We start from the raw sequence: 8,171 nt of genomic DNA, 5'->3' as shown, positions 1-8,171 counted from the left end.
CCTCTCCACCTCTCTCTCCTCCTTTAAGACGCTCCTCAAAACCTAACTCTTTTGGTTATCCATCTTAATATCTCTTTATGTGGCTTGGTGTCAAATTTTGATTGATAACGCTCCTGTGAAGCACCTTGGGACGTTTTACTATGTTAAAGGCGCAATATAAATACAAGTCTTTTTTTTATTTAGCTGTCCTTTTTTCATGTCCTCTCTTTTTTTAGCACTCTTCCTGTTCTGCTGAAGTTCTGTAAATGCTTCAGGTTACCTTCCTGGTGAATTAGCAGACAACCTCAGGTAGAATAGGTTCCACATTAACATTAGCTACTGCAATATATTAAAACATTCTCACAAAATAATCTACCAAAAAATAAATCACAGTTTTAAAACAAATTTATAAAAAATGTCGAAATAATAACAAATGTAGCGTAAAAGGACAAATTTGCAGGAAAGCAAACAAAAGCTTCAGAAAAGTCTGTAAGATCTGCATCATATATGGAGCTACCCTTAGGCCCACTTTAGATGGTGGGGATGTTGTGCAGTGCTTGCCTGTGTTGGCAATAGCACTATAGGTGGTGGGATCCTGGCATCAGTTTTGGCCCCTCTACTACAAATTCTGGCTGGTAACTTCAGCTCCATGCAGTGGAAACCGCTATTGCCTTTCAGAATTGAGGGTTCCGCAGGCGTGTCAAGATTTTTTTTGGGGGGGGAGAGTGGGAAAAGTTTCAAAACCCACAATTTTACACAGAAATAAATGTTCTTAATTATTCTTTGAATCCCCTTGATTTTATAGATAATTTATAGATTGGAAATCAGTTCTTTCCTGATTGGAATTAAAAATAGGGCCCCAATATTTCACTTGTGACTGAATGATTAATTCAGTGAGTTTTACACTATTGCCTGTCGTCAGGTTATAATTTTAGACGAACTTGAAAACAGGAGGCCTTCCTTCAACCAGCTAAATTGAAGATTCATCTAATCACGGTCGTCTGTTTATAATGTCAGTCACTGAATCTGTTTGGACTGCTGCTTCTGACGCTTGTGCAGTTCCTGGTGGGAAGCAGTAGGTGGCGCTGTTGCATTGGACTCCCGAACTCTGCAGCTTGATGGAGTTTCTCCTCTATCGAGTCTCTTGATTGCAGTATTTGTACTTAAATTGTGAGTTATTTCTTATTTCTTCCCCTGAATTATAGTTCTCTGTGGGCTGGGAGAATGAGCTGGAGTTCTGCAAGCAACAGCACTAAGAGAGCTGTTTTTATATTGGCCTTGTTTTGCTTCTGATTTCGGAAGACCTTGTCCATGAGCCAGATTTTGGTGACTAAATCCGTCTCCTTTATCCTGGTGACAGACTTGTAGACCCAGTTTTTTTATGAGTCTATAAGTATGCAGGAGCCAGTCCATGGATACCAGTCTTAGAGCAGAGCAGGTTATGAGGAGATTTCATAGGTGTTCAGAATCATAAAGGGTTTTGATAAGAGTAGATAGGGAGAAGCTGTTTCCAGTGGCAGGAGGGTCAGTAACCAAGGGGACACAGATTTAAGGCAATTACCAAAAGAACCAGGGGAGGGATGAGAATTTTTTTTAATGCAGCGAGTTGTTATGATCTGGAATGCACTTCCTGAAAGGGTGGGGGAAGTAGATTCAATAATAACTTTCAAAAGGGAATTGGATAGATACCTGAAAGGGAAACATTTGCTATGGGGAAAGAGGGAAACATTTGCTATGGGGAAAGAGTGTGGGAGTGGGGCTAATTGGATAGCTCTTTCAAAGAGCCGGAACAGGCACGACGGGCTGAATGGCCTCTTTCCGTGCTGTATGATTCTAAGGGTACAGAAATATTTATATGTGTACATAGAGGGGTACAGTTTCGGGTGTGAAGCCAGAGATGTAGCCACATGCACCCGAACTGGGAGGCTCAGAATTGGGCCTCAGGCCTCATTAATATTAATATTGGCCAGGACACCGGGAGAACTCCCCTGCTCGCCTTCAAATAGTGCCATGGGATTTTTTACATCCACCCGAGAGGGCAGATGGGGCCTCAGTTTAACATCTCATCCAAAAGACGGCACCTCCGACAGTGCAGCGCTCCCTCAGTACTGCACTGGAGTGTCAGTCTAGATTTTGTGTCCAATCTCTGGAGTGGGATTGAGATCCCACCACCTTCTGACTCCGAGGTGAGATTGTTACCAACTGAACCACGGCTAATTCACACCAACAGCTGAACATAACATACCTCAAATTTCCATTGTATTGAGAGAGAAATAGATATTGGATGTTTATTATGGCCTGGATTTTCCAGGGCCTACGACCACGTATGCACGAAAACTCGGAACTTGCGATCTATCAAGTTTCAACTTAACAGATCCACCGCGTCCCCGGGAAATGGTCATCCGCGAGCGGAGATTTGTCCAACTACTGCCCAGCGAATGCCCGTGAAACTCTTATGCCTGTATAAGCAGATATAGGGCCTAAGAGTTTAAATAAATGGCCCAGAAATTCCAGAACGGGGCTTGCAGCGCGTGCAAGCCCCGTATTTACACTTACCCCGCGCTACTGACGATCAGCTCCAGGGACGCCTGGACTTGGTGAATGAAAAAGAAGAATCCCGGGCAGCGTATGACGTCACGCCGCCCAGGAGTGCAGCCAGCGCGAAGCCAGGAGCGTGCAGTGTAAGTGAGACACACCCCTTGAGGTCTCAGTTTCACTGGACACGCCCCCAATGTTTCTGTCAAGCTGCTAAGGATTTTTACATGCAAAGCAGCAGTTTAAATAGGTTTTTGGAAGTTTTCTGAAGATTTTGGTAACTTTTATAAACTTTTTAAAATGTTTACATTATTTTGAGTAATCTGAAGTAGTTTTAAAGAGAATTAAAGCAATTTAAAGACTTTTAAAAGCCCTAAAAGAATTTTTTTAATTCCATTTATTTATTTAGCAATGTCGTCGTCATACGTGTCTTCACACTGTTCCCTTTGGGGAACTGTATGAAGTGGTGGAAGGATTTATGGCCGTGATTAACGCTCATTCCGTGACCGTAACCATCTTTGAACCAGCCATTAGGGCGGTTAGTCCTATGGCGGGAGGGTTTTACGGGCTCCCACAGGCTATACAAGGAGGGGGGGCCACCCACACCCACGGACGCAAATATCCCACTGGATGTCAACCCAGAATTTAGAGCTGGAGCTCCGACTCCACTTGCCAGGACTGTCTGGAGCGGGGTTCGAAACCCTACCCTGATCTGGCCCAGCGGCGGGGATCCTACCGCTATGACAAAGGCCCAATCCAATTAGCAACGTGAAATGGCAGCATAGGGCTCCAGTCACGGGGAGGGAAAAGGCGCAGGAAACGTATGGGTGTCACCTTTTGTGCGGAGTGGGCCTTTTGCGTAGCAGTAAGCATCCCCGCCGCTGGGCCAGAAGGAGTAGGGTTTTGAACCCCACTCCAGACAGTCCCGGCAAGTGGAGTCGGAGTTCCAATTTTAAATTCTGGGTGGACATCCAGCGGGATACTTGCGTCCGTGGGTGTTGGTGGCCCCCCCCCCCTCAGATGGGTTGTGGGAGCCCGTAAAACCCTCCCGCCATAGGACTAACCACCCTAATGGCTGGTTCAAAGATGGTTACGGTCACGGAATGAGCGTTAATCACGGCCATAAATCCTTCCACCACTTCATACAGTTCCCCAAAGGGAACAGTGTGAGGATACGTACGATGATGACCTCTTGCGCAATGCACCTCCTTGGACCCTCAGTCGTAGATGCGAGGGGGCAAGTTGTGCAATTGTTAAATTTTTCATTTTATTGACATGTAAAATGTTGGCCCAGTAATTCCCTTCCAACTGCGCGAGTACGGTCGGGGTACTTACGCATCTGGCCGGATGAAATGCCGGTTTTCAGCATGCACAGTGCTTTTGGGGAAAACCGGCATTTCCTGTCCTCTGAACGAAGGGGTTCAGAGGCAGAACGCGTGCGACTGCACAGGCAGCGCGTGCGCAGTATAATTCGCCGCTTTCATTACTGCTTTCAGTGAGGTCAAGTCCTTACAACTTACACATGAAAAAAGCATGGGTACAGTTGCTCCAGAGGCTGCGGAGGAAGATATTTCTTATCGTGGAGCTTCTGAAAGTATGTATGTCTGTATATATTCCTTTGCGTGTTATGTATATATTCCTTTACTTATGTGTATGAATGTATTATTTAGTTATGACTTTCAGAGAAAGTAACTTATTTGAAAATCATAATTTAAAACATACATTCATACACATTAGTAAAGGAATATAAAACATACATACATATACGTAAAGGAATATATGTGGACATACATACATAACTCATTCTCACATTCCATTCACACAGCCACAATTGCTCCTCCTACCTACCGTTCTGAAAACCCTTTTTAAAAAAAAAAAATAATTTTAACTTTAAAACTTACTTAAAATTTCTTAAAATAACTTCCCTCCCTTTCCCAAACAAAAATATTGCATTTCAGAAGCTCCACGATAAAATGTTTCTTCCTCCGCAGCCAATGAACCACTTTACACTTGCTTTTTTCAAGTGTAACTTCTGAGGACTTACCCTCACGGATTTCATGAATGAAATCTACGAAGTTCACTGCGCAAGCGCTGCCTGTGCAGTCGCACGCGCTCGAGGTCTGGAAATGCTGGCGTTCCCCGCATGCGCTGTTCATGCTGAACGCCGGCATTTCCAACGGCCAGATGCGTGAGTACCCCGAGCGCACTCACACCTTTGGCCGCGAATTTCTGGCCCAATATTAAAATAATTTTAAAAAATTATTTAATCGTAAAAAACTATAACATTAATTATGTTATTTTTAGCCCCTTTAAAACGTTGACATTTATTTTTCAAAAAAATAAATTTTTGTTTTAAATTAATTTTGAACATGTAATGATTTATTTTTGTGTAATTTTGTTTTTTTAGGGATTCTGTACGTAAATGGAATCCCCATAAGCATAATGGGGATCCCCTTTTTGATTGGTTGGCCTGGCCCACATGATCCCAGGGGCGCTTGCGAACCGCGTGCACCCCTGGGATACGTGGGCCTCTACACACGCGTACGCCTGCAGGCCCAGGAGCACGAATCTATGAATCTCCGGGACCATCCGGTAGGTTTGCACTTTTCTTGTGGTTCAGAGGCACTCGCACTCAGGAAGCCTCTGACCGCAAATTCAAGCCCATTATTTTTGTTGTTTAGACTCACATACACAACATGATGGGGAAACTTTCTGATGTATCCTTATTAGTGCTTTACTTATACAACAAAATAAATGATTTTTTAAGCGCAGCTTTTATCACAGCGTCATACAGCACAGTATATAAACATAGAGGGAGTGCAACGAAGGTTCACCAGACTGATTCTTGGGATGGGGAGATTTTCCTATGAGGAGAGATTAAGTAGACTAGGCCTATAGTCTCTAGAGTTTAGAAGAATGAGAGTTAATCTCATTGAAACATGTACAGTTCTTACAGGGCATGACAGGTTGGATGCTGGGAGGATATTTCACCTGACTGGAGAGTCTAGAACTAGGGGGTCACAGTCTCAGAATAAGGGGGCATCCATTTAGGACTGAGATGAGGAGAAATTTCTTCACTCAAAGGGTTGTGAATCTTTGGATTTCTCTGCCCCAGAGAGCTTTAGACTCAGCTGTTGAGTATATTCAAGGCAGAGATCGATAGATTTTTGGATATTAAGGGAATCAAGGGATATGGGGATAGTGCAGGAAGGTGGAGTTGAGGTAGACGATCAGCCATAATCTTATTGAGTGGCGGGACAGGTTTGAAGGGCCGAATGGCCTACTCCTGGCTCCAATTTCTCATGTTCACAGATAGAGGCCATTCAGCCCATCGTGCCTGTGCTAGCTCTTTGAAAGAGCTATCAATTAGTCCCACTCCCCTGCTTCCCCCTGGTTCTTTTGACAATTAGCGTAAATCTGTAATAACAACAGAAAATGCTGGAAAAACTCAGCAGGTCAGGCAACATCCGTGGAGAGAAATTTGAGTTGACGTTTCGGGTCGAACCCTTCTTCTGTGTCCTCTGGTTCCTGACCTTCCTGCCAGTGGAAACAGTTTCTCCCTATCTACTCTATCAAAACCCTTCATAATTTTGAACACCTCTATTAAATCTCCCCATAACCTTCTTTGCTCTAAGGAGAACACTATAAGCAGCACAACACATCTCAGCTGGGAGATAGTCTGGTGTGTGTACATAAAATATCTAGTCATAGCAATATTCATATAGAGTAAACGAATACACATTTATAATACTGGCAGTGATCATGGTAAGTCATATGAAATTCTGTTTTATAATGACAGGGGTGTTGTACCATGTAACGCACGATGGGATGGATTCTCCTCCATCATCCTGCCTGAAGTGTGGTGGGATAGCAGCACAGAATGAGAGAAAATCTGGCAGTAGGGTCTACCATTGGCTCACTGCCCTGACCTTAATTTCCCTCCCCCTGCCTCAAGTGGGACTCTTGCTGGTCCCCCCTGCCCACCACATACCATTGCTACCGGGGAGAACCAGGTCCCCAGCCCATTTCCCTCCTGTCTTCCCCAGTGACCTCTGCTTCATAGGACCTTCATGCAGAAGATGGTAGTAGGCCTCGGGTAAGGGTGACAATGGGCCTGAGGTTAGTCAATGGAGGGATAGGGCCCAGCAGAGCCTCCCCTCCCTCCACATAGGCCGCCAGTCACTTAGCCGTGTAGGCCTCAGCCTCTATTGAGGCCTACCACCACATTGGGGGCTCTTCTGCCCTTTTAAAAGTCCATTGCAGCACCACCAGCGTTTCATAGCTGGACCCTGACGGGCTCCCTCCTGGTGGACATCGTGCCAGGAGCATGTCCTGCACCTATAATGGACGCCCACCCCAAAGAAACAGGTCGAGGTTGGGGAAGATTCACTGGGACTGGCAGAGGCCGTGTCCCACTACACCACCAAATAGGAGGATCCTGCCCCAAGTATTATTCCACTGCCATGATGAATCTGTGTATAACCAGGACTGTTCGTTTTTTAAAATTTGTTGCTGGGATGTGGTCGTCACTGGCAGGCCAGCATTCATTGCCCATCCCTAATTGACCTCGTGTAGATGGCGGTGAGCTGCCTTCTTGAACTGCTGCAGTCCGTGTGGTGAAGGTACTCCCACAGTGCTGTTAGGGAGGGAGTTCCAGAATTTTGACCCAGTGACGATGAAGGATCAGCGATATATTTCTAAGTCAGGATGGTGTGTGACTTGGAGGGCAACTTGCAGGTGATGGTGTTCCCATGCGCCTGCTGCCCTTGTCCTTCTAGGTGGTAGAGTTTGCAGGTTTGGGAGGTGCTGTCGAAGAAGCCTTGGCGAGTTGCTGCAGTGCATCTTGTAGATGGTACACACTGCAGCTACGGTACGCCGGTGATGGAGGGAGTGAATGTTTAAGGTGGTGGATGGGGTACCAATCAAGCGGGCTGCTTTGTCCTGGATGGTGTAAAGCTTCTTGAGTGTTGTTGGAGCTGCACTCATCCAGGCAAGTGGAGAGTATTCCATCACACTCCTGACTTGTGCCTTGTAGATGGTGGAAAGGATTTGGGGAGTCAGGAAGTGAGACACTCGCCACAGAATATCCAACCTCTGACCTGCTCTTGTAGCCACAGTATTTATGTGGCTGGTCCGGTTAAATTTCTGGTCAATGGTGATACCCAGGATTTGATGGTGGGGGATTCGGCGATGGTAATGCCATTGAACGACAAGGGGTGGTGGTTAGACTCTCTCTTGTTGGAGTTAGTCATTGCCTGGCACTTGTGTGGCACGAGTGTTAATTGCCAATTATCAGCCCAAGCCTGAAGGTCGTCCAGGTCTTGCTGCATGCGGGCATGGACTGCTTCATTATCTGAGGAGTTGCGAATAGAACTGAACACTGTGCAGTCATCAGCAAACATCCCCACTTTTGACCTTATGATGGAGGGTTGGGCATTGATGAAGCAGCTGAAGATGGTTGGGCCTTGGATGCTGCCCTGATGAACTCCTGCAGCGATGTCCTGGGGCTGTGATGATTGACCTCCAACCACCACAACCATCTTCCTTTGTGCTAGGTATGACTCCAGCCAATTGAGAGTTTCCCCCCGATTCCAATTGACTTAAATTATACTAGGGCTCCTTGATGCAACACTCAGTCAAATGCTGCCTTGATGTCA

At 45.7% G+C, this 8,171-nt stretch overlaps 1 protein-coding gene across 2 annotated transcripts in view; it reads left to right on the top strand.

The window, feature by feature from the left end:
• The first annotated feature begins 1,033 nt into the window (after nt 1–1,033).
• Nucleotides 1,034–8,171, top strand: part of LOC147124956 (TLR adapter interacting with SLC15A4 on the lysosome-like) — a 74,679-nt gene continuing 67,541 nt past the window's right edge. The window contains exons 1-2 of one of the 2 annotated variants that reach the window (XM_085995254.1): nt 1,034–1,149; nt 4,922–5,106. The gene's annotated coding sequence lies outside the window, so the exon portion shown is untranslated. The remainder of the gene's footprint in view (nt 1,150–4,921; nt 5,107–8,171) is intronic. The other variant, XM_085995269.1, reaches the window with a different exon arrangement.

This window comes from Somniosus microcephalus, chromosome 1 (assembly GCF_052327205.1).
Source record: "Somniosus microcephalus isolate GS21.2 chromosome 1, FLI_Smic_1.0, whole genome shotgun sequence".
Taxonomy (NCBI): domain Eukaryota; kingdom Metazoa; phylum Chordata; class Chondrichthyes; order Squaliformes; family Somniosidae; genus Somniosus; species Somniosus microcephalus.
This window is presented reverse-complemented; position numbering and strand designations above follow the sequence as displayed.